Source organism: Stomoxys calcitrans, chromosome 2 (assembly GCF_963082655.1).
Source record: "Stomoxys calcitrans chromosome 2, idStoCalc2.1, whole genome shotgun sequence".
Lineage (NCBI taxonomy): Eukaryota > Metazoa > Arthropoda > Insecta > Diptera > Muscidae > Stomoxys > Stomoxys calcitrans.
Window position 1 is genome coordinate 190295752 of NC_081553.1, and position 16284 is coordinate 190312035.

Here is a 16284-nt window from a genome sequence, read left to right on the forward strand (position 1 = left end):
TTCGATGTGTTGCAAACGAAATGACAAAATGAATATACCCCCTTCCTTCGGTGGTGGGTAAAAAAAGAGAACCGATCTGCTACAACTCGAATAGTATGATTTTCTAAAAGACACAACTCGAATAGTACGATTCTCAATGCCTTGGATGTATCCAGTGCCACGACCTTACTCTCACCAAACTGGTGTATAGATCGACTTCATGGCGGAACTCATATTATCGGTCACTAAGAAGGCCATTGGACTCTAAATACATCACAAGATGGTGGTTGACCATGCTCTCCATAACCTTGGAAAGCGCAGAGCATATCACGATTATTTATTATCCACTATATCCATATTATCCACTATGTCTATAGCTATATCCAAATATGTTTCGATTGGGATCATACTCAGTTTATATGCCGATATCGCAGTTTCATATATCAGCGATAACTGGTATCAAATGCGCCTGTTATGGGATTAAGACCCTTAATTGGCAGATCGGTCTATATGTCAGCTATATCTAAATGGGTCCCGATCTGGACTATATTGGTTTTGGATATCGGGAGGCTCAATACATATCACTGTTTCAAATTTCAGCGAAATGGGGTAATAAATGCATCTCTTATGCCTTAAAGCCCTATATAAGAATATTGGTGTATAATGTAGCTACATCTAAATATAGTCCGATGTGGGCCATATTTGGAATGGATGTCAAGAGGTCTAATAGAACTTACTGTTCCAGCAAAATCGGTTAACAAATGCGTTTTTATGAACTTTAGACCCTAAATCGGTAGATTGGTATATATAGCGGCTATGTCTAACTAAAGTCGTATGTGGATCATACTCGGTCCGTATATCGAGATGCCTAGTGCAATTCACTTTTACAAATTTCAGCGAATTCAGGTCATAAGAACTTATAGCTGAAAATCGGTCTATATGACAGTCAAGTGCTCTAACAGAACTCACTGTTCCGAATTTCAATGAAATCGGGTAATAAACAAGGCTTTTATGGGCTAGAGATACAAAATCGCCATATCGCTCTATATGGCAGCTATACCCATATATAGTCCGATATGAAAACTTTTCGCTTTGGATTTTGGGACGCCTAATAAAACTTTTTGTTTAAAATTTTACCGAAATCTGGTTAGAATTGCGCATGTTATGACCTTCAGACCCTATACCGGGACATAGTATCCTGAGGTTCCAATTATGGGGTATGCGTTTTTCTAGCCAAATTGCCCAGACGAGCTAATGCATACGCCTCATCCGCGTGTCTAAACAGTTCAGCCGGTAACCCATCCTGCCGCCTTATTGTTTTTAAGCCAGTGGACGTCGTTTTCACTAGATGGTACACATTCTATACTATCATTGGTTCTATGAAACACTCATGGCTACCATCATCGAATACCAGCAGCTGGGAAAAGTGTTGTTTCCATATCAACACATTATCTGTATAAGTGACCAGATTTCCTTCTTTGTCTTTGAAGAAGGATGTGCCTGTAGTAAAGTCATCGGTTTGATATTTAATTCTTTGGTGGAATTTCGGACTTCATTCTGGTTCCTGAACATCTCGATTTGCTCACACTCAAGTCTTTTCATTTCCTTCTTTTTTTGCTGAAGAGACGTTTCTCCTCCGAAGGGTATATAAGATTCTGTTATGTCGAATTCAAGGCATTTTTACTTGTTTTAATTTATTTTATTACTGTACTAGCTGTGCGTTCCTTTTGGCCTATCTATCTGATCCTTATCGACAATTCCTCTATTTACAGTAAACATCAAACTACCATCATTTTATATTTGTATAAATCATTCTCTTCCATCAAAAGGGGTGATATGCTACACTTCACACACACACACACACACACCCACCCATCCTCATCGACTGTGAATTACAAAGTCAATAAAACTCAAGTGGTAACATTGGCGCCATTCACATACTCCAACGGGCCAGTCCAGCACTAGTGGAGTAAGCCAAAAATGGAATGGCAGCTGAAGAATTTTGCGAAAAAATTCGTACTCTTCAACAATAAGAGGAGTACGAGGAATCGCATTTATGTTCATTTTTTTTTTAAACAAATAAATACGAGTATGTGAATACAAAGTTAACCCCATAGCTACCAAAAACGAAAAACGATGAAGTTGTAGTCTATGGAGAATGAATGGGGGAGAATCAAAAGTACAGGGAAAATTGTAGGTCAATGACAAGGTTTGGACGGATACAAAAACGAATGGAAGAATGGACAGACACTGTAACCAAATGAGCAGATGGCATGATAAAATTAGAAAAAAAACAAAGGAACGGGACAAAAAATAAAGGGGCGGGGTGGGGGTTGGGGGGAAGCATGTGTTAATTTTCTGCACAATATCGGGAGATCATTAAACGATAATGTGCAGAATTTTAACATTAGGAGTATGTTGGCAAGCCATCAAAATTCTTTGAAATGTTCTAAAAAAGAGTTATTTAAAGCGTTTCAGGCAGGAAATGAAAATAAAACAGGTAAAAAAGCATTTAGTTCGGCCAGGCCGTACTTTAGACACCCTACACCTCGGATATATATTTATAACCCCATTTCGTCAAAATCCGGTGAAAAATACTCCTTTAATAAAACCATTACAGCTACATCGAAATATAGTTCGATGTGGACCAAACAAGGCACAAATGCCGAGAGGTCTTATATAACTCATCATTTCGAATTTTAGTTAGATCGAGTAATAAATGGGCGTTCAGTGGGTTCACTTGAACGCCCATGCAACCTAACTTAATGCAACCCATTTTGTACATTTCAGCTAAATTTGGAAAAATGCTCTTTTTATGGGCCCTAGAACCTCAGGCGTGATATCGGTATATCCAAATAAGATTGATCGGGGGCTATATCCAAATAAGGTTCGATCTGAACCATACTCAATGAGGATATTGAAGACTTTAACACAACCTACTGTACTAAATGTAAGCGAAATCGAAAATTAATGCATCCTAAAACCTTATATCGGAAATAGTTCTTCGAATATGGTTGTTGATATAGCCCATCGTCAAACTTATCCTGCTCTAACTCATTACGCCTGGACGAATCTTGGAAATTCACAAAAAAATTTCTATATACGGTATTTTCTGCCAAATCAGGCAAAAACTAAAGCTTCTAGGGGCCGTAGAAGAGTAATGGGAATATCGATTTATAAAGGATAAATCATGTTATAGATCGATTTGGACAAAATTGACCATGGATGTTGTAAGTCAAAAAACAAAAAAAAATTGTACAAAAATTCAGCCAAATCGGACAACAACGGCTTCGGCTCCCAGAGGCAGCGTCAGAGGTGGTTATGCTAACCTCTGCGCTACGTTGGCCTCCGGTATGGGTGTATTTTTGGGGGTGAGATGGACTTCCATATATCAGATTCTTACTCTAGTCTCAAATAAAGGGTAATTTTTTAGAGATTATTTTTTTGGCAACACTGGTTTAAACAGCTCATGTACATTTCGTATAACACACTGTCAAACATCTTCACTTTGGTCTATAATTTAAGCATGAATCGTATTGCAAACGTACAACGCTTGTAAATTATTGAAGTTTATTATCAAAATGCTTGCTCAGTTAAAAAAGTTAATTGCGCGCTTCTTTCATTTTCCGACGAAGTTCATTTTTGGCTAAATGGGTACGCAAATAAGCAGAATTGTGGATTTTGAAGTAAATATCAGCCAGAAGCATTGCCAGAGCTACAAATGCATCCAGAACGAGGAAAAAGGTGTTAAGTTCGGCCGGGCCGAACTTTGGATACCCACCACCTGGAGTATGTATGTAAACCCCCTTTCGTCATAATCCGGTGAAACTTGGATAACTTAAGCATTAAAATTCGGCAGGGACATTGAGGGTCTAATAAATGTAAGTCACTGTTCAAATTTGTAGAACAAAATATTGGTCTTTTTGGCAGGTATATACAAATATAAACCGATCCGCGGACACGGATGTCGAAAAGCCCAACACAAGTCACTGCGTCAAGGATATAATCATAATAATCATCATACTATTTTATTATAACTACACTATCCATAGTTATATCTTAATAATGGCTAAATTGGAAGATCGGTCTATATGGCAGATATATCAATAAAGTCTTATCTGACTCATATGTGGGTCGGATGTCGGGAGGCTTAAGTCAACTCACTATTTCAAATTTCGACGGAATCGGGTAATAAATAATGGTTTTATGGGCTTCAGACACTTTTTTGGCAGATCGGTCTATATCATAGCTATATCTAAATATAGTCCGATCTAAACCATATTTGGGTACATGTTAGGAGGCCTAAAACTACACACTGTTTCAAATTTCAGCGAAATCGGTTAAAAAATAAAGCTTTTATGGACTTCAGACCCTTTATCGGGAGATCGGTCTATATGGCAGCTATATCTACATATATTCCGATCAGAACCATATAAAAACCGGATGTTGGGAGGCTTAAAACTATTCATTGTTTCAAGTTTCAGCGAAATCGGTAAAAAAAAAAAATTTTATGGTCTTCAGACCCTTAATCGACAGATCGGTCTATATGGCAGTTATATCTAAATATAGTCCGATCTGAACCATATTTAGGTCAGATGTCGGGAGGCTTAAAATAACCCACTGTTTAAAATTTCTGCGAAATCGGGTAATAATTTAAGCTTTTATGGCCTTCAGTCTCTTTATGGGGAGATCGGTCTATATGGCAGCTATATCTAAATAAAGTCCGATCTGAACCATATTGAGGTCAGATGTCGGGAGGCTTAAAATAAACCACTGTTTCAAATTTCAGCGAAATCGGGTAATAATTTAAGCTTTTATGGGCTTCAGACCCTTTATCGGCAGATCGGTCTATATAAACCATATAAACCGATCTGGGATCTTGACTTCTTGAGCCACTAGAGGGCTGTTTTGTTATGACTTCAACGACTGTGCCAAGAATAGTTCAAATCGGTCCATAACCTGATATAGCTGCCATATAAACCGATGTGGGATATTGACTTCTTGAGCCTCTAAAGGCGCAAGTATTATTTGATTTGGCTGAACTTTTGTTCAATGGCTTCTCCCATGACCATGACGTGTCGAATATGGCATGAATCGGTTTATAGCCTCATACAGATCCCCTATAATCGATCTCCCTATTCACTTCTTCAGCCTCTTAAGTGCGCAATTCTTACAATTCTTCTATTTGGCTGAAATTTTACAAAATAACTTCTACTATGGTCTCCAATATTCAATATTCTTTTATCCTTTTTTGCCTAAAATGCCGGGGAAAGAACTCGACAAATGCGATCCATAGTGGAGGGTATATAAGATTCGGCCCGGCCGAACTTAGCACGCTTTTACTTGTTAACTCTACAAAGTATGCATACTAGACCGTCATTTTATTCATAGACGATCGGAACATGTCCGCCCGTCTGTTTGTTTAAATTATTCTACAACCTTCACAGATGGCTTATATCTTGATATAGAACCGATTATACCGATCTCCGATCAGAAATCTTGAATTCATAGAATATGTATTTTTGCCCTGATTTCAATGAACAACCGTGCCTAGTTTGAATAAGGCCATTTAAGCCTTATTCAAACTAGGCACGGCTGATTTGAGCCCAGATATAAGTTTTTACTGCCCATATCCACAGTGCCAGTGAGTTGCATGAACCCCTCAACTTCTGAGTACGGATCCAATCTGACCATATTTGTATGCAGCTGCATACAAAAAGTTCGAAAATGGGCTACATCGGACTATATCTTGACCGATTGGCCATATTGACCGATTGGCCGATTTAGGGTATTAGGCCCATAAAAGACACATTTATTACCCGATTTTGCTGAAATTTGGGACAGTGAGTTGTGATAGGCCCTTCGACATTCTTCGTAAATTTTGCCCAAATCGGTCCAGATTTGGATATAGCTGCCATATAGAGCGATCCTCCGATTTTGGGTCTTAGGCCCATAAAAGCCACATTTATTATCTGATTTTGCTGAAATTTGGGACAGTGAGTTGTGTTAAGCCTTTCGACATCCTTCGTAAATTTGCTCCAGATCAGTCCAGATTTGGATATAGCTGCCATATAGACCGATCCTCCGATTTTGGGTCTTAGGCCCATTAAAGTCACATTTATTATCTGATTTTGCTGAAATTTTGGACAATGAATTGTGTTATGCCCTTCGACATCCTTCGTAAATTTGCTCCAGATCAGTCCAGATTTGGATATAGCTGCCATATAGACCGATCCTCCGATTTTGGGTCTTAGGCCCATTAAAGCCACATTTATTATCCGATTTTGCTGAAATATGGCACAGTGAGTTGTCTTAGACCCTGCGACACCTTTCTTCAATTTGGCACTCATCGGTTCAGATTTGGGTATAGCTGTCATATAGACCGATATCTCGATTTAAGGTTTTGGGCCTATAAAAGGCGCATTTATTGTCCGATGTCTTTGAAATTTGGGACAGTGGGTTAAGCTAAGCCCCTTGATATACTTCTGAAATATAGCACAGATCGGTCCAGATTTAGATATAGACCGATCTCAAGGTCTTAGGTTTTGGGGCCATAAAAGGCGCAATTATTGTCCGATGTCACTGAGATTTGGGACAGTGCGTTGGTTTAGGCTCTTCGACGTTCTGCTTCAATTTGGACCAGATCGGTCCAAATTTGAATATAGCTGCCATATAGACCGATCTCTCGATTTAAGGTTTTGGACCCTTAAAAGGCGCATTTATTGTCCGATTTCTCCGAAATTTGGGACTGTGCGTTGGTTTAGGCTCTTCGCGACATTTTTCTGCAACTTGGCCCAAATCGGTTCAGATTTGGATATAGCTGCCATGTAGACCGATATCTCAATTTAAAGTCTTGGCCCCATAAAAGGCGCATTTATAATCCGATTTCGCTGAAATTTGACACAGTGACTTATGTTAGGCTTTTCGACATCCATGTTGTATATGGTTCAGATCGGTTTATTTTTAAATATAGCTACCAAAAAGACCACTATTTTGTTATACAAAATAGAACAATGACTTGAACTTATTAACCTTTGGTTCAAATCGGATTATATTTAGATATAACTGCTAAGGGACATAAGATTTGCAATTTTCACCGGATTTTGATGTAAGGAGGTTTACATATATACCTGAGGTGGTGGGTATCCAAAGTTCGGCCCGGCTGAACTTAACGCCTTTTTACTTGTTTCAGTAAATAACTTGGTATTTATTATTTATATATGTTGGAAAAATTTACCAAAAATTGAGATCAGCCTACCAACAAAATAATAACCCACCAATTTTGGTAGGAACCTACCAAAAACGGCAACACTGATCGTAACGTAACTGTGAATGGTGAGCGCTACCGTGAGATGATTTTCCAAATTTTTCTTTTGGTCCAAAATGCAAGAGCTTGACTTGCATGACATGTAGTTTCAACAAGACGGTGCCCCATGCAACACAGCACGCGTAACGATAAACTTATTGAGTGTCGAGTTCGGTGAACATTTTTTTTCACGGGCGCAGCAAAGCGGTCCGGGTACAGTTAAATTTTTTTATAGACATATTAAAAAGGTATTCCTTGTAGGTGTAAGCTTTGGAAAAAAATATGTACAAACTCCTTACTACCAAAACATAATACGTATTAAATCTCTTTTCAGAAAAAATCACAATAATCCTTTTTAACCACACGCACACTCACGTAATGACTTAAAATCCTTTTTAACCACCCGCGCACTCATGTAATGACTTAAAATCATCAAGGAGTCTCCATTGCGTTGAATCAACTCAAATATAAGTTCAGAATATTTCGCTTTTCTTATGGAGAGAGGGCAAAGAATGAAATGGAAAAAGGATTAAAAACAATCGTTTCATTCCATGCACAGCCGAGGAATATTTTATAACCTATCAATTTGGAAAAGCGCTTAAATGCGCGAACAATACTCAAGACGACAAGCTGTCCCTAAAAATACATTTAAGTAAATTTGTGAAAATTCCTTTACAAAGGTGATAAAAGGAACGATGTCTACTTGGCAAGGGACACCATGAGAAAGGAAAAAAATAAAGCATTAATATTTTTAAAACGATTTTTTTATACTCCACTCTGATGTCTGGTCTAAAATACAAAAGTTCAAAAAGCCACGAGAATATTACTTTACCTATGCAATCTCCTTTGCCTAATTGCGAATCTCCGGAATGTGTTTAATGACAGCAATATCGAAGAAGTAGCCAAGCAGAAATTAGTATTGGAGACCCAAAATTACAAATTTGATGCAATTGAAACTTAACACTCTGTAAAAATGACCACAGAGGATAATCGAAAACAGATTTCAGCTCATTAGGAATAAACCACATTTTCAATTACTTAAGAAAATCCGGTTGACATTTTGACTCGACACGCAGCTGTTATTGATGTATCAGTCATTGAACAAAATCCATTTAAATTTGTACAATTCCACATTTAATGAGTTTTCGATTAATACAGAATAGCTTATTAGCATTTAATGATTTTCTACAAAATGTTGTAATTTCTAAACCACACGCATTAACGAGAGACTAAGTGTGTGAGTGTGTAAGAGGCATACTGTGTTGCCAAGGGAAAAAATTATAAAATACACTGCCCTGGGTAATCATCTAAATGCCTAACAAGTAATAGATGGATAAGTTCGGCAGGGCCGAATATTGAGAACCCACCACTATGGATTCTGCTAGACATTTACACAAAATTTACTTAGTAGAAGGGCACAGTTGTACTTTACTTACCAAATTTCTGCCATACGAGGAAAAAACAAGTAAAAAGGCGTTAAGTTCGACCGGGCCGAACTTTGGATACCCACCATGTAAACCACCTTTTGCCAAAATCCGGTGAAAAATGTATATCTTATGCCCCATAACAGCTATATCGAAATATATACCGATATGGACCAACTACTAAGAAGTACAAGTCATTATTCGAATGTGTTTAACAAACTATTAGTCTGCGACATCGGATAATAAATGCGCTTTTTATGGGCCAAAAACCTTAAATCGAGAGATCGGTCTATTTGACAGCTATATGCAAATCTTAATCGATGTAGGCCAAATTGCAGAAATATGTCGAGGGTCTCAACTCAATGTCCCAAATTTCAGAGTTATCGGACGATAAATGCGCCTTTTATGGGTCCAAACCTTAAATCGAGAGATCGGTCTATATGGCAGCTATATCCAAATCTGAACCGGTCTTGGCCAAATTAGACTGGGATGTCGAAGAGCCTAACATAACTCACTGTCCTAAATTTCAGTAAAAACGGATAATAAATGTGGCTTTTATGGGTCTAAGAACCTAAATCGAGAGATCGGTCTATATGGCAGCTATATCCGAATCTAGACCGATCTGGGCCAAATTGACGAAGGATGTCGAAGAGCCTAACATAACTCACTGTCCTAAATTTCAGTAAAAACGGATAAAAAATGTGGCTTTTATGGGTCTAAGACCCTAAATTGGCGGATCGGTCTATATGGTAGCTATATCCAAATCTGGACCCAACTGGGACAAATTGAAGAAAGATGTCGAAGGGTGTAATAGAACTCACTGTCCCAAATTTCAGCAAAATCGGATAAAAAATGTGGCTTTCATGGGCCTAAGACCCTAAATCGGCGGATTGGTCTATATGGCAGCTATATCCAACTCTGGACCGATATAAGCCAAATTGAAGAAGAATGTCGAAGGGCCCAAGAAAACTCACTCTCCAAAATTTTAGCCAAATCGGGTAATAAATGTGAATTTTATGGGCCTAAGACCCTAAATCGGAGGATCGGTGTATATGGCAGCTATATCCAAATCTGGACCGATCTAAGCCAAATCGAAGAAGCATATCGAAGGGTGTAATACAACTCTCTGTCCCAAATTTCAGTAAAATCGGGTAATAAATGTGGATTTTATGGGCCTAAGACCCTAAATCGGCGGATCGGTCTATATGGCAGCTATATCCGAATCTGGACCAATCTGCGCCAACTTGAAGAAGGATGCCGAAGAGTGTAAAACAACCCACTGTCCCAAATTTCAGCAAAATCGGAATATAAATGTGGTTTTTATGGGCTTAAGACCTTAATTCGGCGGATCGGTCTATATGGCAGCTTTATCCAAATCTGAACCGATCTGTCCCAGATTGGACTGAGATCTCGAAGTGCTTAACATAACTCACTGTCCCAAATTTCAGCAAAATCAGGTAAAAAATGTGGCTTTTAGGACCTAAGACCCTAAATCGGCGGATCAGTCTATATGGGGGCTATATCAAGATATAGTCGGATATAGCCCATCTTCGAACTTAACCTGCTTATGAGCAAAAAAGGATCTGCGCAAAATCTCGTCTCAATATCTCTATTACTAAAGCTTTAAGCGTGATTTCAAAAGACAGACGGACTGGCGGGCGGACAGACGGACGGACGGACAGACGGACGGACGGACGGACAGACGAACGGACAGACGGACGGACAGACGGACTGACAGACAAACAGACATGGCTAGATCGTCTTAGATTTTTACGCTGATCAAGAATATGCATACTTTATACGGTCGGAAATGGATATTTTGATGTGATGCTAACGGAATGACTGAATGAATATACCCCATCCTTCGGTGGTGGGTATGCAAGGCTCGGCACGGCCAAACTTAATGCCCTTTTGCCCACCACCATAAGATGGAGGTATTCTAATCTAGTCATTTCGTTTTAACACCTCGAAATATTTGTCTAATACCCTACAAAGTATTGTATATATATTCTTGATCGTCTGGACGGCCTGAGTCGATCTAGCCATGTCCGTCCGTCCGTCTGCAAAAATCACGATAGTGGTCGACGTGTAAAGTTAGCTGCTTGAAATTTCGCAGAGACACTTATAATTGATGTAATTCGTTGGGGATTGTAAACGGGCCATATCGGTTCAGATTTAGATAGAGCTCCCGTATAAACCGATCTACCGATTTGACTTCTTGAGCCCTTTTGAATGTGGTGTTCTATTACGATTCCCAGCAACTGTGCCAAATACGGTCTAAATCGGTCAAGAACATGCTATATCTTCCACATAGGTTCCTAGAAGTTTGAATTTTTGCTGGTTTGACAGAAGTTTGGTATGCAGAATAAAATCATGCCCTCCAATTAAATTTATTTGGAATAAATTTTTAGGAGAATCCGTGGTGGTTTTCCCAAATTTCGACCCGGCCGAACTTTGCACGCTTTTACTTCTTTCAAATGGCAAATTTCCTCACAAACATCGCCAGCAGATAACTACAGCAGAAATTTTTTTTCTAAAGTTCTCGGCAGGCATGCTAACTTCTGCCCTTCGGTGGCCTCCAATACGATGCCGTTACTCTCCATCATTGGAAACTGGTCCATAAATTTTACGATGAATCCAAGCTTCGCCAAGTACCCTTGCTTTGGAACCATATAACAACACGGGCAGTATAAATGTCTTGTATAGTGTGATCTTTGTCTGACCTAGCACAACTCACTGTCCCAAATTTCGGCGAAATCGGACAGTAAATACGTCTGTAATGGGACAGTAAATACGTCTGTAATGGGACGACCGATCTGGGCCGTATTGAACGGGTATGTCGAGGGGCTTAACACAACTTTTTGTCGCAAACACAACTAACTGTCCGAAATCGGATAATAAATGTTGCTTTAATGGCCTAAGACCTTAAGGCGGCAGATCGGTCTATACGGGGGCTATATCAAGATTAAGTCCGCCTGTAGACAAAACTAGAAGCAAAATCGGTAGTTCGGTTTATATGGGAGCTGCATCAAGCTATTGATCGATTCAGACCATATTAGACACGTATGTTGAAGGGCATGAGAGAAGACGTTGTACAAAACTTCTGTCAAATCGGCTGAGAATTGCGCCCTCTAGAGGGTCAAGAAGTCAAGATCCCAGATCGGTTTATATGACATCTATATATGAGGTTATGTACCGATTTGCGCCATACCAAACACAGTTACTTGCAGTCATAACAAAACACATCATGCAAAATTTCAACCAAATCGGATGAGAATTGCGCGCTCTATTGGCTCAACAAGTCAAGACCCAAGATCGGTTCATATGGCAGCGATATCAAAACATGGACCGATTTGAATCATACTTAACACAGTTATTGAAAAAGATACCAAAATACGACGTGCTAAATTTCAGTCAAATCGGACAAAAATTGCGCCTCCTAGAGGCTCAAGAAGTCAAGACCCAAGATCGGTTCATATGACAGCTATGTCAAAACATAAACCGATTTGAACCATAGTTAGCGCAGTTGTTGAAAGTGAAGTTTTTACTTGTTTTAATTAGAGGAAATACAATTTGCAATAAATGCATTTATATGTAAGGACTAGCTGCCGACATGTGGGTCATTGGTATAGTCTATCTCTCTTTCTTCTGGGTGTTACAAACAAATGCACTAAGTTATTATACCCTGTACCACAGTAGTCATGTAGTGGTGAGTATAAGAAGCATTAACATGGCAACCATGTTATTCATATTAAAGCGCAATATAAGTAAAGCATCCTACTAAATGGGCTAATTGAAGTTAAGAGTTAACCTCCTCTGCTTGACTCAACCCTCTGCGCAATATTCATGATGAAAGCTAATTCATACAACTACCAATCAGGGGAAGCAGTTCTCGTACATGTGGTTCCAACCCCCCATCTTCTTAAGCATCCAATTTCCAATGATTCTTCTTCTAATTAGGAGAATGTATGAACATCCTGAGCAAGCTGTATTGATGAAGTTGCTTATATATAAAGGCACGTGTGCATGTGAGTAGGTGTGTGTGTATGTGTGCGTGTGTTATATTATCACCTTAGTAAAGCTAATTTGAATTACATTCGGATTTGACGTGTGCACTTAATCATCGACAATTGCCTGCACAAGATGCAGTTCAAATTACACTCTAGCCTCTTGCCACGTATGCACTCTTGCACTATGTATGAGTATTAATAAGGATGTCTATGACTGCAACTTTGTAGTTTGCATGACATTGTGAATAAGGGTGCAGTATTTCAAGAGAAAGATGAGTTCAAAAGAAGACCAAACCTGACATCACTTTATCTGCCTTTCGATTCTCCGACACCGTCACCTACGTCGGAGCTGCATCGATTGGTGAGAAATGCAAAATGGACAGGAAATGAGGTACTAATAGGGACTGATACGAACTCTCACCACCCACCATTCGTGGGGTAGTACCAACATTAATAAGCGGGGCCAAGCCCTGGCCCAGGCTTTCGCGTCTAACAGACATCGGTACTTAGACATGAACCAACTTAGGGGAGAGAGAGAGAGACAGGGCAAGGAGGAGAGCCACTCGCCATATTCGTGATCTTCGAGCCGATGAACAGCCATCACAATTTACCGTGGTCGAAGTTACGAATGCCATCCGTGGCACCAAATCATCTAAGGCGTTGGGCCCCGACGAAATCTCCACATTGATGTTGAAGAATCTGGATTCACCTGGAGTTGAGTACCTTACCACTGCCCTCAACCTGTCATTGAACACTCTTATAGTTCACGATGTCTGGAAAATGGGCAGAGTGATGCCGCTACTGAAGCCTGGAAAAGACCCGAGTTTGGGGGAGTCGTACAGATCGATCTCCCTTCTCTAATCAGTGGCAAAGACGCTTGAGGCATTACTCCTCCCGAGCCTCGTAGGAGAATTTCCATTCGCCGAGCATCAACATGGATTTCGAAGACTGCATAGCACAACAACTGCTTTGCATGCCATCACCGCACACATTTGCCGTGGCTTCAATCAGCCCAGGTCATGTGATAGGACGGTCCTCGTGGCACTGGACCTATCAAAGGCATTCGACACGGTCAGCCATGCCAAATTATTTGAGAACATCGCCAACACGTCTCTCCAGCCAGGCCTGAAACAATGGGTCGCGTATTATCTGTGTGGTCGCCAGTCATTTGTGGAATTTAGGGATAAGAAGTCGAAACATCGTAGAGTGAAACAGGGGGTGATATCTCCGGCACTGTTTAACCTCTACCTATCCTCCATTGCACCCCCTCCAGACGGCATAGAGATCGTATCATATGCGGACGATTGTACGATCATGGCATCAGGCCCCCCACCCATTGATGACATCGGCGAACGTCTACCTCAACGAACTTGCCTCATATTTCACTGCAAGAAATCTGAAGATATCCGCCACCAAATCTTCAGCCACATTGTTCACTACAAATACGCGTGAGGTGAATACTAAGCTGAATGTGATGGTCGATGGAGAAATGATTCCGATCATCAAGTGTCCCAAAATACTTGGCGTCACATTTGACAGCTCTTACACATTCTCCCCACATGCCACTGCAATCTGCGATAAAGTCAAAAGTAGAAACAAGGTCCTCAATTCACTTGCTGGCAGCACTTGGGGTGCAGACAAAGAAACCTTGTTGACCACGAACAAAGCAATTGGCCGGTCTATGGTAAGTTATGCAGCCCCAGTGTGGTCTCGTCAACTTTGTGACACACAGTGGAATAATATTCAGATCTGTCAGAATGCCGCCCTCCGAACTGCGACGGGCTGTCTCCTCAGTTCTCACATGAATCACCTCCATCAGGAGACAACGATCCTACCAGTGCGAAGACATAACTACATGCTGTCTAAGCAATACCTTTTGGGTTGTTATCGCAGAGATCATCCAAATCGTCATCTTGTGGATAGATATCCACCGCCCAGAAGCCTTAAGGTAGATCTACATGATCTAGAGCGTGAGGTTCAGCGCTACAAGAGAGAACCTCTAGATCAAGCGGCATATCAAGCAGGTCTAGACAACATTCATGCAGACACGGTAGCAGATGCGGTAATCGGCTACCGGGTGAATGTAGTCCTTGGAGAACAACCGACAGCCATTGCACCTGAAGAAATCGACCTCCCCCGACAAACCCGAGTAGTTCTGGCTCGATTACGTTCCGGCAGATGTAGCCGCCTCAATTCCTACAGAGCTAGGATTGATCCCTGTGGACGCACCCCATCTTAGTCGCGGAGTGGGTCTGGACACTCAACAGAATCAAGCAGACGAAAGATAGAACACAATAAACTGCTACTCGTAACTACTCGAAATATTCGTCTGAGACCCCATAAAGTATATATATTCTTGATCGTCGTGAAATTTTATGTCGATCTAGGCATGTCCGTCCGTCCGTCTGTCTGTCGAAAGCACGCTAACTTCCGAAGGAGTAAAGCAAGCCGCTTGAAATTTTGCACAAATACTTCTTATTAGTGTAGGTCGTTTGGTTATGTAAATGGGCCATATCGGTCCATGTTTTTATATAGCTGCCATATAAACCGATCTTGGGTCTTGACTTCTTGAGCCTCTAGAGTGCGCAACTCTTAGCCGATTGGGATGAAATTTGCACGACGTGTTTTGTTATGATATACAATAACTTTGCCAAGTATGATTCAAATCGGTCCATAACCTGATATAGCTGCCATATAAACCGATCTTGGGTCTCGACTTCTTGAGCCTCTAGAGTGCGCAACTCTTAGCCGATTGAGATGAAATTTTGCACGACGTGTTTTGTTATGATATACAATAACTGTGCCAAGTATGATTCAAATCGGTCCATAACCTGATATAGCTGTCATATAAACCGATCATGGGTCTTGACTTCTTGAGCCTCTAGAGTGCGGAATTCTTATCCGATTTGCCTGAAATTTTGTACGACGGATTCTCTCATGACCATCAACATACGTGTTTATTATGGTCTGAATCGGTCTATAGCCCGATACAGCTCCCATATAAATCGATCTCTCTATTTTACTTCTTGTGCCCCCAAAGGGTGCAATTCTTATTCGAATTGGCTGACATTTTACACAGGTCTTCAACATATAATTTAATTAATTAACTTCATATCGCTTTAATAGCAGAGCAAATCTCTTCTTATATCATTTTTTGCCTAAGAAGAGATGCCGTGAAAAAAGCTCGACAAATGCGATCCATGGTGGAGGGTATATAAGACTCGGCCCGGCCGAACTTGGCACGCTTTTACTTGTTTGAGGTTATTTTATTAGTATTTAGAGCGCGCAACAAGCCGATTACTGGCTTAGGTGTATGCCTATAGTGGCATGGGGGCGGATTAATATCTGCACCCCCCTTTTTAACTATAACCTTCCTAACCATATACGATAGGTACATGGAAGCTTAGAACAGTTATGGTTTTCCAAGCCTCCATATGCCAACTACCTCATTGCTATTGGTTGCCCAAAAAGTAATTGCGGATTTTTCATATAGTCGGCGTTGACAAATTTTTTCACAGCTTGTGACTCTGTTATTGCATTCTTTCTTCTGTCAGTTATCAGCTGT